At 36.3% G+C, this 14,991-nt stretch overlaps 1 protein-coding gene across 1 annotated transcript in view; it reads left to right on the forward strand.

The window, feature by feature from the left end:
- TRMT9B (tRNA methyltransferase 9B (putative)) overlaps nt 1–14,991 on the forward strand; it is a 119,099-nt gene that overhangs the window by 63,312 nt on the left and 40,796 nt on the right. The window lies entirely within an intron of this gene.

Raw genomic sequence — 14,991 nt, forward strand, 5'->3', positions numbered from 1 at the left:
AATTTCTGACTTATTCCAGTGAATAAAGATAGTTTAGAAATGACACTACCCTCCTTAGAGGAATTGCTTATTCATTAAACATTATTAAAAGCTGCATTTCACCTTTTGAGTGCTTAAAAAAGTGAAAGTGATGTTTAAATAATACAGAAACTGGAAATCTATTATGGAAGTAAATTCTTAATCTTGCAGCCGTTAGGAGTGATTACTGAGGAAGTGTTTATGTACTGCTATCAGTATATCGTACATAATACAGATTCATAAATCTGTTGAAGAATGTAATTCATCGTAACTCTTCTTTATGTAATATAGATGAGCTGACCAAAGTAAAAAATAACCCTACAAATAAAAAAAATCTGAAGTATTCAAACCTGGAGTAGTTCATTGATCAGATTTGTCACCTCAGCCCACAAAAAACTGTCTGGTATCATGATTTGGGCAATCCAGGGTCACCTTAAGTTTGCACTAATGGAAAGAAAAAAGTATATGGAACAAGCTGGCATTTGTGGATTAATTAGTTAATTTATTATCATAATACAATTAAGATCCTGATTCAGCAAAGTATTTTTTCCAGCAAAACATGTCTTAACTTCCACCATTGTCACAAAGTAGTCACTACAGGTTCATTGCACTTTTATGTATATAAACACCTTCCCAGAGGACTCTTTATTTTTGATGAAAATATCTTAAAGATAGTAATTTTTCTGCTGTCATGCTTTCGACAGAATAGCATTATGCCAAAGCAAAAATGAGATTAAACTGTTTATCTTCTTCTATCAAATTGAATAAAACCAAATGAACCAATATTACATAGGACAAGAAACAAGTTTGGTTTTCAAATGTTTCTGCTTTAATGAGTGATGGCAGCTAAAGGAGCAAATATGAATATTTTTACACCTTTTAACATACCAGTAATGATTTGTAGACATTGCATTATACCTTTCCTGTTTCAACCTTCATTGAGCATCTCTCATTTTTCGGCTTATACATTCTTCAGAACAGGATATGTTTGCTCAGAAAAAAAGGGCTCTTGAACTTAATTGGGGCCTTTGGTTTCTATGGTAATCTAAGCTATTAGCCTACAAGACTGTTAGCAGTATCAGCAAGGACATTTCAAAGGCCAATAATGCCAGTTAATGTTTGTGTATCATATGAGAGGCTGCTACTACTATGAAGTTAAAAATGGCAGTAGCAAGATATTATTAAACTTACAAAATTCACTTTGCATTTGTGGGCTAGGATTTTAATTACATCAAATTACTAGTTTACAATCTGCATCTTCTGATAATATATTGGATAGTAACTTGGTAGAAGTGTGTGGGTATCTAATGTCACTTCTGTTTATCCTTTCCATCACCAGTGACCTGCAAACTCCAAGCATAGAATCCTTTAGGGGATTCACATTTCAGAATGAAATAATTCTTGATACAAGGAATCACTCTCTGCTCTTTAGGGCTGTATCTAGTGGTTTAGGAACTGTCATTGAGGCAAAGGCAAAATGTTGTCCTTCTTGCAAAAGGAGCAGACAAATGTAGGGTTGTTAGCGTTTCATCCCGTGTGCTCTGTTTCTTCTTTAGTTACAGGAATTATCTAAAATCATAGGCACTGTGATGGGAAATTCAATTTGAGATGGGCAGTACAGTGTACATTAAGATTAGAAAAAGGAAGAAAATATAAATTAATTCAAAGGTAATGATGGTAAATAAGCAATAATGGCAAAATGATTGTCTATAAATAACAGTTAATCAAATACTGTTGTATATGCATATGTTACTTTGTGTCTTTACTGTCACAAGCTGTTGATTCTGTGACTGTGTCCCTTCTGTAAGTTGTTCCCTACATGAAAATGCTCTCAGTATTGTTTAAAAGTCTCCAGCTGGGCTACACGAAGTTTGTTAGCTCAGGTTAAAGCATGCACATATTATCTAAAAATTTGCAAATCTTCCAACAACCTTCTTATCATTTTTCCAGATAGGTAAATAAGTTCTCATGTTGTTGATTTAATTCACCTAGTGTTCCCATAGAGTGGACACAGTGAGGTTGCAATTGTGCAGGGACTTAAACCAAAGAATCTGTTACCAGGCTGGGCAGACCCTGGAACTCAGATGCTCTGTGATGCACACATCATCCCTACTCTAATCAGGGTAATCACAAAGGACAGAATTTCTTCAGAGTTAGTGGCCTTATTTTATCTACTTTTTAGTGATCTTGGGTTTTTATCTCCCGATATGATATCTTTGATCCTTAGAAGAGTTTTCCTCCAACTTCCTTTCCAAGTTTTACTCACATCTCTGCTCTTAAGTCCCTTTTGAAGCACCACTTGCCTAGGAACCATGCTTTGTTGTGAGAACTCATTTTGAGTTCTCTTTTTCAGTAGCTAATATAATGGTTATTTTTTAAAGCAATCTTTTTTTTTTTACCCCACCCCTGATATTTCTTTTCTTTTTTTTTGTAAGGAGAAAATGTAATTACTTGAAGAACACAATGCAAAAAATCTGGCACTACAAACAGGCTGGGATTTATGAGAAAGCTCAGCTTCTAGGTGATATGACAACGTGTGATTTTGCAGCCCTGAACTGATCCCCTCTACTCCCTATTTTGCTGTCAGTGATATGTGACTGTGCCCTCTGTCATCATAACTGCTTTTCTGTGATAACTGTAGCTTGTTGAAGGTAGAGCAGTAGTAGCAGATAGGAAGAAACTTCCAGACTTAGACCTGTTCAGAGACAGCAGGCTAATACAATGAGGGCCAAATTTATTGCTAAGAACCTATTTTCCAGTAAAGGGCTCTGTCTTGTGCAATGCAGCTTATCTGGGTACTTGATATATTCAACTTAGTTAATGAGGAATGTCCTGTGAAGGATGATGCCATATATCTTGTCCTTTTCTTGTTAAATGTGTCACCCAGAGGTATATTCAGAAGTCATGTAAATTTGATGAGGAGGAATTGGCTCCTTTTTTCTCCTCAGTGGTCCAGATAAAACAGCTGGGATGTTATTACTAATGAAGGAATTGAAGAAGAATTTTGTCTTCATGATAAGCTAGCATAAAATAAATGAAATACTATTTAGCTAGAGGTTTATGCAAAACTCATAACTGCAGTATCTGAGTATCTGTTTAACAATGAAGGCTGTCTTGAAAATGGAAAGTCCTCTTATAATGATTTACAAGGTAGTAAATGAGTTGTTTCTTGCTAAAATCAGTGCCCAGAACTATAAGCCTGCACATAGCACAGCAGGCTGGCTTGGATATTGCATTCACAGGCTGAGTTCCCGTTGGAGCAATATTAACTCTGAGAGTAAATAACTGGAAGTGTTAACTCTGAGAATAAGTCATTAAAAATGCCACTGCATGAGGTAGCCTCTTGTTAGTGTACTCCAAAGTAGTCTATATGGAAGAGTTACCACAGGAATTGTGAACTAGGCTATGGAGGTTGGCTTCCCAAGCAGGTTTATCTTTAGGACACCCTAAAATGTTTTCTATCTTTTATCTTGTAGTCTGAAATTCATCCAGCTTCCTCAATTTTTCTTCTTTAAGATCAAATTAAAAGAGGAGATACTTTATTATAGAAATAGTTGTAAGCTTTAGAAGTATTGATGTGATATCCTCAGATAAAATTCATAAGAATCTGACATGATTTTCAAAAAGGTGCCAGTATGTCACTAAGGCTTACTCCATATTGTTTTACAAACAAGGCATTCGTATTCTCACATATAAGTATTGTCCTTTCAAGTTCATGTTTCGGATACCACATTAATAAGATAAATTGTAAAAGAGATTAATTTTATGCATATTAGGGACATTGTAACTGTTGCCTTCTTTTACATAAAGTCATGTCAGTATGATGGTTGTGAAGCCCGACAAGCAGGAAAGTGAAATGAGTTCTCTCCGACTGTTAGAGCTCATTGAGCAATTAGATTAAAAATAAAAAAAGGTATTCTTGCAGGTTCAGCTTTTCTTTGGTAAAGAGAGGGAAAACAGAAGAAACTTTGAGAGCACTGATTTGGATATAAAGTATATGAGTAAAAGTCCATCTTTTGATATGATTATTTAATGGGTTTACATGAGGTGTTTTCAAACATTCAGTGGAAGTTTTTAAACTGGAACCCTGACATTAGTCATATAATTCTTTACTCTGAAACAGAGAGCCAGTAACTGCCAGGTGAATACAGTATTTCAGCTTACACAGGATGGTCTAAGTGAAATGACAAGACTTAATGCCAGAATCTCCTGAACATTTACTTTTCTCAGTTGGGTGTTGAAAGGAGAAATTACTGTGTGAAACTCATCTAGATGAGGAAAAAAATGCCACATGTCCTAAGGCTGATATTTCCCATGATTGGAATTTTCTTGTCAAAAATACTCCTTTAGCACCTTTTGTTGTGGCTTACAGAAGTTAATGTATTTGTCCTGTCTGTATTCTTGAAAAAAAAATGATGGAGTTCCTTTACTTTGGAACTGATATTGGATGATATTGTATATAGATCAAGTCTAATGAGTTCTTTTGAGGCAGTGTAACAAGAAGCAAGGTCACAAGGATGCTGGATTTCGTAATTGAATAGCACCGTCAATTTTTAAGGCACAATGTGACATTGCTGTTCCAGATTAATGGAGGATCCTTACAGGAGAGAAATAAAGTAAAGGGAAGAAAATATTAAGCTTTTGGATGCCTATAACAAATTAACTGGAGTTCCTAGAGGCTGCTTTTTTTTTTTTGTCAGCGGAGTTCACACCAACTGCCAATATGTCTGATGAATGATTTTCTATTATGCACACCAAAGTCTGTGAACCAGAGGTGTCCTTTCAATATTTATACAGAAATTATTTCATTGTTTCCAAGGCAATTTCCTCTAAATCTCTGTTCAGTCTTCAGGATTATGCCATGTAAGATGTTCGGAAAATGCCAAGAGCAAGTATAATTTCTTAGTGAGAGAAAGTCTTTCTTGGGGGAAATATGTCCTGCTTTAAGAGAAGACTTAATTCCGTCCTTTAAGTCTGTACAATATAGAGAAAAAAGGGGGGGTAAATGTTGTGGAAATACAGGAGTAGTTAATTAAAATTTCTCAAGATAAAGATAAGCAATGTATTTTCACAGAATTAAATTAGATAGGTAATATGATTTGTCTTGGAAGACAAATGAACCATTCTGGATGAGGTAATTGAGAGGTGAGTTGGCAATAATTATATGCCTGCTGAAAGGTAAATAAATAATGTATAAACATGCAATTTAAAAAATCCCTCCTGATTTGGGGCTAATACTGTATTGCTGTTGAAAAGCTAATAGAATAAGTATCCTGGGAAGAGCACCAATAAAGAAAAGGCTGGTGAGTAGCCAGGTGATGAATACATGTAATGTTTGCAGTGTTTGTGATGAAAGACAAACTATCTTCTGGGCATTAATCCTAAAGCAGCTGTTACCTTGACAACTGCAGGTAATGGATGGTTGTAGTGTTCATCTCTCCAGATTCACTTGTAACTACTATAAAAAATTAGAACAGCTTCCCTTTTAAATGGCTTCATGTAGCTTTCCAAAGATTTGGTGCGCAAGTGATTAATTTGTTCCTGAATGGCAGTTTTGCATATAGAATTGCATTTGGGGAACCTGACACATGGGAAAGACAAGCAGTTATTTATGAGGTCATCTAACTTTTTGGCTGCCTCAGTGGGAAAACTATTGTGGAAATAAAGCACATTCTGTTTCTACGCAGTATTTTCAGTGCAGGTCCTCAGGCTGTTTCTGAGCATGGTGTGGTTGGTGAGCCCTCAGAAGGGATAGGGAATGGCTATTTTGAGATTTCATGCTACCCTAACAACTGACTGCTTCCTCCTGCTCCTGCTCACAGCCCCACAGTTAGAATACAAGCCTGTGCGTGTTTCTGGCCCTGCTTGTGTGGAAGTGTAGCCTCATTCAGATGTGAGTAATGTCTTTGTGTACTATGAAGGGAGTGTCTTACTTGGAATTTGGGTGATCCTCATGTGATGTACTAATCAAGTAACAGTGTCTGTACCTTGATTGTGCTTGACAACTCTGTTAAAGGAAATATAATATTAAAGCTTCAAATTTTCTATGTGCAAACTGATCCTTGAAGCTGTCCTTAGTGCTCCAAATTGGATTCCCAAGAAATTCATCAAGGTTAGCAAGACTACAGTTTCCTATTTACATTGCAAACTAATATTTTTGGATGTGTTGAAGTTTATTGTCAGCTTACAGACCTCCTAAAAAGAATTGTTCTTTCAAAGGTCCTCAGGATGTGCATGTGTTTTGTCAGTTTGTTTGTTTACTGAAAAGGAAGTTCAGCAATAGAGATTGGATTTTGATAGTGAACTCATGACAAGTTATACAAGTATCTTTCTGGGCCTTTTAGTAGATTTTCCTTTAGGGAAAATACTTGTTAAATCATGTACGTAGTTCTATCACACTCTGATATGTATTTTGATGTTTATCTTCTCTAGCATTGAGGTGTTATGTTTTCAGCTGATGTACATCCAGTTACTTAGCAATAGAATTTAATGTCTTCTATATTAATAGGATTGTTGCAAAGTGTGAACGGTCCTTTGACAGAGCTATTAAGTCAGCCCAGGGAGCTACAGCTATTTTTATACATGAGAGACAAACAGAGAAAAGTTTAATATTGATACTGAAAATTTTATTCTGATATGTAGCACCTTGTGATCTATGGCATAGCCTCAGGGTATGAGCTCTACAAGCTGATCTCAGAAAATTGGGTAACTGCTTGCTCAGTTCAGGCTTTTGTCCATATATTAACTTCTTAGGGTTTTGTGCATTTTGTGCGTGTGTGTAAGTGTACCCATGTTTTCAGTTCTTGTTGTAGAAAACATTTTTCAATTTCCCTCTTTTTGACAGCAGAAGAAAAATATTCAAGGTGCAGGACTGTGAGATTATTAAAAACCCACAAGTCTTATTCTTGGCAATGAAATGAAATTATGTAAGTAAACACTACTGACATATTCATCAGTTTGATTTGTTCTCTAAAACTTTATAGAGCAGCAGAAAGGCTTCAACAGCATTTGCCTATTTAATACTGCAGCTGTTTCTGGTTAGGAGAACTCAACACACAGAGTTATCAAAAATGACCAAACAAAAATCAAGACACGTTCCAAAACATTGTCAAGAGAATCAACAAGGATGATTTCTGCTTTCTGCCCTTCTCCTTGTCTCCTGGGATCATCTGCCTGCCATTATCATCAGCTTTATCTGGCCTTCCAGGTCTACTAGAGATCAAATGTGCTTTGTTACCAATGGATTGGAGGTTCTGGTCTGTCAGGTGACGACAACATCTATGGGTACTGAATAGCAAAAACTTGGGCATACACTGAACCAGTTCAAAGGAAGTGGGATAACAGCAAGGCTCACCCTGTGTTGTAGCAGGTGTTGGCAAGCTTAGTACAGTTAGGAAAATATACAATTAAACACATTACATTATATCATTTGATACAGAGCCAGAGGAAGAGATCTTCCTCCGTGTTACAATGCAGTAGAAACTGTGTAACATTTTCAGCAAATTCCTTTGCAAGAAAAAAAAGTTGAAGAAGTGGTTACAGTATTTCCACTGGCCTTAATTCAAGATGGAAATAAAGAAAATTAGTACCACCTCCTTTGCCGGGTCACTGCAGAATGCTTTTTGGCATTCTTGCAAGAGCAGTTGGGTTGCCAGGAGACAATAAGTTAATTTTGGAAGGTAATGCCCTCCAAGCAAGTAATGCCAACATTCCACATCAGAGTAAAATCTAATGCTCTGTAGCCAGAAGATTGCCTTTTAAAAGGATTTACCTCTCTACCTTACTGATAATAAACAAAGTGTGCTGCTGCATTGTCTGTTGCTGGCAGAACAAAATCCTGAACAGTAAAATCTTAGGGTGCTGTTAAGTAATCAACACAAAAATAATGCTGCAGCAGGCTCATCTAGGTTAAGCCATCTGCTAACTATGCTGGTACATATGTCAAATGACAGACTGCCAGAACTATTTTTCATGATCTTAAAATACAAGGGAGACCAATGTAATGTTACAACGACAAATTCAAGATAAGTCCACAGTTAATGTGTGACATTAATTTCACCATATGGGACATGGCAACTAAAGGCTTTTGGGACACTAAACATTTACTGATGCTGTTGAAGTCTATACACAAAACCATACTGACACCTCAGAATGGAAATAGCAGCAGAATAACATAAAAGTAAGAAACACAAGAAGCTGTATCTCTGATGGTGGTGCCAACTATAGCAGTGCAGAAGCATTTCTCTTCAGTCTAGCTGCAAAACTGAATCCTCATATATTCAAGTTCAAAGTTGTCAGAGTTATGGAGAACACATGGAAGATGAATATTTGAGACAGGAATCACTCTTGAAATCGTTTGAGCTTTTCTGGATGGAGATGGGATACATAATCATAGGGATTGGTCTGAACTGAAAATCTTTTGATTATTTGGGAGAATGGGTAAATAGGCACGTGGATTGCAATGGTCAGCATGTGGTCAACTCTGATGTTGAACAATTTTGACATATTCTGCTTAAAAAAAACTATAGAAAATATCTTGCAGGATATGTGAACTTCTTAATCTATTCACATTTCTATGTTCTTACCTGTTTCTAAAGATGAGTTGGAAAATGACAGGATTTTATGGTATCCCCGAAAATTAATAAGATTGTATCAATCCAGTGTTCCTATTGATATTTTCTCTAGATATGGAAGGATTTCTGAAAAAAAAGCCTCCTCAGCCTGAAGAAAACCTCAGAGTGTAGCACACAGGCAAGGAATCTAGACACTTCATGGAATCAAGCCTTCCCAGCACCAGGAGATGTATGAGAGGAGAAGGCCTCCCTTGCTCCACTATATATTTAGCTATGCAGTGCAGGAAAAGGAGATGGAATAAGGAAATAATGTGAGAATGTGAGAAGAGGGTGGTGACAAGATTAAAAAAGCAAAAGAGTACTAAATATAAACTGGAGAAGGGCTTAAAAGGTAAAGAACAAGAGAGATGTGGAGAGTAGTGGAAGAGGGAAAAAGTATCTTTTGAAATGGAAAAGTAAGTCCAAAATCATTACTTTCCTTAATTACCCATACACTCTGTAGGAGAACAGAGACTAACCTCTTCTCCTGCTTATGTGCACTCTGTATTTTCCATTTAATATATTATTTTTTCTTTGCAAAACCCCACAGCCCTACCCCATTTTAAAGAAAAAATTTGCTAAAAGCCTAGGGCAACAAAATTGAAACTGTGTTCTGCCTTTCATGCTATTTCTACTTTTCTAGAATGTGACAAAGATGTGTGTCTTAGAAAATAGCTTTCAGAATATGTCTATTTAAAGCTATTTTGCCCAGTCTCATTAGTCTATCCTGATACAATTTTGTTCAAAAGAAAAGGTTTTTGGAATTCATTGGCAATTATGATTTCTTACTGTCTTTTCAGACTGATATGTAGGGCAAAAATGGATCCATTGTGACTTGTGAATCAAAACATTATCACCTGTGACAAGTTCATAAGTCAGTAGAATAGACTGAAAAAAATTACACTGGTCTGAAAACCAAATTCTTTTCTCTTTTCTCGTTTCTCTCCTCTCCTCTCCTCTCCTCTCCTCTCCTCTCCTCTCCTCTCCTCTCCTCTCCTCTCCCCTCCCCTCCCCTCCCCTCCCCTCTCCCCTCCCCTCCCCTCTCCCCTCCCCTCCTCTCCCCTCACCTCTTCCCTCCTTTCCCCTCTCATCTCTCCCTTCCCTTCCCTTCCCTTCCCTTCCCTTCCCTTCCCTTCCCTTCCCTTCCCCTCTTTCCAACCATTGCCATGTTCTTCTGATGAAATTTTGCAGAATTTCTGTCAAAAATTAAAAAGGAGTGGGACCAATTTGATCAAAAATCAGTGACCTTGGAGATCATTAGACTAAATGGGAGTAAACTGGAAAGGCGTCTTCGTGACATAAAACTCAAAATGCAGAGATAATTGTGTTACCTGTCACAAATAGGATGACTAAAGGTTAATCACATTAAAAATGAAAACCTAGTAAGGATGGAAGAAACAATGATGGGCAGAGGAATGCTGCTAAACTGATCAGATGAAACAGGATTCTGCATCAGCAAATTCCAGAGGACAATCAAAGGAGATTGATTTACCATTGACCCTGGCCTGAAGGCCAAGAAAAGAAATCAATTGAAATGCCTCTTCGTAGAAAGCCATGAAACCTGAACAGAGTAATTGCCTAAAAGGTAATGGGTCTTGCTGTGGGAAGTAAAGGATTTTACTTTAAGAACTAAGTGAAATAATAGAATCATAGAATGGTTAGGTTTAAAAGTGGTCTCAAAGATCATCTAGTTCCACCCACCTGCTGTGAGCAGGGACACCTCCCACTAGACCAGGTTGCTCAGAGCCCCCCATTCAACCTGGTCTTGAACACTGCCAGGGGTGGGGCATCCACAACTTCTCCAAGCAAACTGTTCCAGTGCTTCACCAGTTTGACAGTAAAAAAGGCTGTGTTTTAAGAAAATTGTAGGAATATGTCAAACTTTTATTTTTTGTTTAGTGGGAGGACCTAAGGCAGGAGAAGAGAGTGATGAAGGTAGACTGGAGAACAAATGTAGGAAAATAGAAGGAAAATGAGGTAAAAGGGCCTTAAATTTCAAAGCCTGTACAACAGTACTATTATGGAATAGTACAGGCCTTCTCTAGGGCATGGCAGTGTGAAAAACAGTAACACTTAAAAAGGTGTAGTAGATGAGGAACACAATGAAAGATCCAATTGTGCTGCTATGAAAAAGTCTAGTGGAAGTTTTGAAGTGTAAATTAGTAAGTAGGAGTAGAAAGTTGGTATTACTTCTGTATGTGGCATTTGGTACTTCCCACAAAGGAAGGAGGGATATGAATTTTATATAACGAGTCTTAGTCATGAATGCTTCTTGCTGAAAAGCATTCAGAATGAAGCACCTGTATCAAGCCTATCTTCCACCTTCTTAGTGTGTACTCCTAATATCCCTTTGCACTTACTCAACTGCACATAGATTATTTTGTTTCTCTGACACAAATTTTTGCTATTTAAGATTAGTTCAGGAGAGTTTTACAATCAGTGACTCATGCAGTACCTGAGAAAGTTCAAGTGAGTTAAGTCAATAAAACCGACCTGACTGGTAAAATGACTGTAAACTGACAGTGGAATTACAGTATTTGCAGAGAAAAAATTAGTGAGACCTCAGAGAACTGCAACAGTTAGAACGTTAGAGAAAATGTCTTATAATGGCATAATTAAAGATAATAAGATAACTGAGAGGTGACTTGATTATGGCACATAAATTCCAGGAAAATGTAATCAGGTAGTAATATTCTCAGTCTAAAAAAATTACACCACAAGCCTCAGCATCTGGGAGTAAAAACCAAACAAACCTGTAATCAGATGTAAAAATCACATTTTTACCAGTGTGGGTGATAAACTTTTGCCATGAACTGGATGCTTGATGAAGTATGATATTTTGTGAAACGTAGGTAATAGGGCTTGTTAGAGATGTAAATGAAATGGCTTAGCCTGTGATGTCCAGAGGGGTGTGATCAGATTACTTATGGTCTCTGAACAGTACACCATAAAATATTTTTAAAGGTGCTTGATCTTCAGTTGAAAAATTATGATGGTCCACACATCCAGAAAGAATGAAAACTATCTGACAGAATGCTAAAGAAAGCCAAGTTTATAGTGAGGTAATACCTCACTATGGGAGAAAGTATTAAAAATGGGAAAGTACAGTTGTGTCTATATATCATCATTTTAATGGATAGTCTAAAATACCCATTTTAACTTCAGAATCCTGAAGTCTGAACCTAGTAATTGCATTTTCATTCTTAAAATTATTAACATTTTCACAAATAATGTGGCAATTTTCGACATTAATTATGATGCAGTTATTTAAGCTTCTGTTCTATGGTGCATCTTGTGTTTCAAACACATTAAAATAAATAAGAAAACATTAAATTTCTATTTGTAATAGACTTGTGAGTTTTCAACATCTGATTTTTGAACTAGTGTAACCATGGTGGCTATTCCTACATGAAAAAGAATAAATTTATGATTCTTGTTATTAAAATGCCTTACTCCAGCTAAGGCTTTTAGCCTAGAAATTACCAGTGCACGACAAAGATTGCCCCTGCAGCTAAATTGACAGCTTTGATAGAAGAGATGGAGTTTGATAGATAGCAATGAGGTTATTGTAATGATGCTATGTGGTCTGCTGGATGAAACAGGACATAGGACTGTCCTGAATTATTTCCTGTGTGAAGTGGGGGGAGTAGGGGGGTGTGAGATCCAGTTATGAAGGTGGACTACAGCCTACAGGAAATGCAATGTGAGTTCTCTCCAGCATTTCTTTATGGTGTGTGCATAAGCACTTTTGGGCCCAGACAGATGAATTATTTTACCTCAGGCACCCAAACAGAGTGTTGCTGTGTCAGATGTTACTGGGCCTGCTCACAAGCATTGCTTGGATGCTGTTTTGATTGTGACAGTACATGTTGTGTGACCACTTACACAAGAGCTGGAAGCTTACAAGGTTTTTAGGAGGAATAAAGAGTCTAATACCCTTTATATTCCCTATCAAACTAAAACCAGTTTCCTTAACTTCCACTGTGGATTCTCCCCAGTGTGAAACCTAGGGACAAATCACCATTGAATATACAATCACCTATTGTCCTTGTTCTACCAGAAGAGAGAAAACTTAGGCAAGCTGAGAGAAGTGGCTAAGCTTACATAAAACTCTTATATTAGAGCAGCAGTTGATGGTGGACTTCAAGGTAGCTTGCAAAGGATTTTGTTTTGAAATTCAGCTTGTCCTTATTTCGATGGAGGGCTTTTTGAGGGCAATCCCATGATAAATGGTGCTACAAATTGTGCTCTTTCTGAAACAGTCTAATCCCAGGTGACCAGTACAGTCTCTTGGCTAGCTCAGCTATCATCAAGTCTCACACTTGAATGAAAGCCCAGGACTTGTAATACTATAACAAAATACTCATGATGTTAAACGGATATTAGCTAAACCTCCTCCACTCCATCTTTCATCTCCTTCCTTTCCACTTTGTGTCTTCATTATTTTTCCAAATGTTATGGTTCTTACAGGCCATATGGTTCATGTTTGTAGGTGTAATGCCAAAGATAAATTTCCCTGTGTTTTTAGAACATTTTAGAACATTTTCATAATGTTAAAGAAACCTAATAGGGCATAATTTCATCTTCCCTTTGAAATCACTTTAGAGCATCTAAATGTTGGATTTATTTGGCCTTCCCTTCCCTTTTGGGTGTTATATCCACAGTAATTTTTAGCTTCTTCCCTCTCTTTTTCTCATTTACTTCTTACAGACTACTGTAGAACCAAAAAAAAAAAAAAAGTTGAACATTCAGAACTGCTATTATTTTATTTTATTTTATTTATTTCATTTTCTTATTTAAAATTATAAATTCCTATATATAAGCAGATTAATGAGACCAAACTCACCTTGAGTGTAAGTGTTCTGTAGTTATAATCGGAGATTATATTTCTATTCTCCAGTTATACTGGAGAGGAATTACTTGCCATGTCCTCTGTGTTGGGTTAAAATCTGTTACCTTTAAAATTGTAAAAAGTTTACATTTGACTTCAATGGAGGCAGGATATAATTCATTAATTACTGAAAATTAAATACTTAAAAGTAAGATTTTCCCTAGGAATGTAGCACCCACCAAAATCCTACCATGGAAATTATGTGGCAGAACAAGCCCAGAACGTAAAAGAAGTTGTGGGTACTAGGAGTTATAAGAGCAAAATTCTCTCCTCTGCTCTAATATTGAATGATAATTTACAAAAGAACCCAAGAAATTGGTCTTTTCCTGTTAACGTGTAAATTTCTAATGAAAAGCTATATAAAATAATTAGAAAATCTATAGAAACTTGAATATCTGAAGCAATTTTATTAGTAATACCTGAGTCATGTACTATGGGGTAAGAGAGTTGTTTTGCAATGGGAGTGGTCATTTTTGATAAGATGAAGTTGCCAGTAGAACAGTAATGAATCCTTGTGGAACGGATTATTTCATTATGATCTGCTAAATTTTGCTCCTTTGACTTGTCTGGATTTAAATTTCCACATGACATGATTTTGTTCAAGTATTATCCAATATATTTAAATTAATAAAGAGCTAGTTGAATATTGGTCTTTCAGAAGAAAATAAATATCACTAGCTACAGTGCTTTAAACAGTGAATCAAGGCTTCCTCAGCTAGCATGAAATAATACTAATTATCATTGGTTATTTTTTTACATCCTCCTGACATAAAAATTGCATATTAAATAAGAAGATGGTAGATAATATATAATGACCTGTTAGTATATTAGGATGGCTGTTGTTTTAGGTAGCAACAAAATTAATGAATAATTTTTTATCATATTAATATATTTAAAGATATTTCTCCTGCTGATCTTCAATCTTGTACTAATCATAGTTTGTCCAAGTAAAAGAATTTATTCTTTTCAAAGTGCAAGTAGAAAATTTAAGAGATAAATCAGCTTGTCTTTGGCTTCCACAGAAAGCTGCTTATTTTGCCTCATGCACAGTGCTGGACATGAAGATGCAGTTTGCTTTTGCCAGATAATGCCAAGCTTCCAAGAAAAAAAAATTTTACAATTCTTATTTAAATTTGATACAATTTCCATGTTGTTATTCAAGAGACATTTAGAAATATTGCTGACCCCAGTGTAAGATTTGTGCAACCTAAGAGTACTTTGATCCAAATGTAAGCTGATACAGAGAAGTTTTGTAAGCCTGACAAGTGTAGGGTGTAGGGAAATTCCTGATCCCCAAATTCCAGCTTGATTATGGAACCACTAGTTTTATGACAGCCAAGGAACTACAACAGGAATGAGTGATACCTTGATTTATATTGGAATTTTCTGCCAGTGGTTGCAGCGTTTGGAAATACTTTGTTCATTAAATTTCTCTGAAGTCTCCCTGGAAGTCGATTGAAAATGAACTCA

Source organism: Corvus moneduloides, chromosome 5, assembly GCF_009650955.1.
Source record: "Corvus moneduloides isolate bCorMon1 chromosome 5, bCorMon1.pri, whole genome shotgun sequence".
NCBI lineage: Eukaryota > Metazoa > Chordata > Aves > Passeriformes > Corvidae > Corvus > Corvus moneduloides.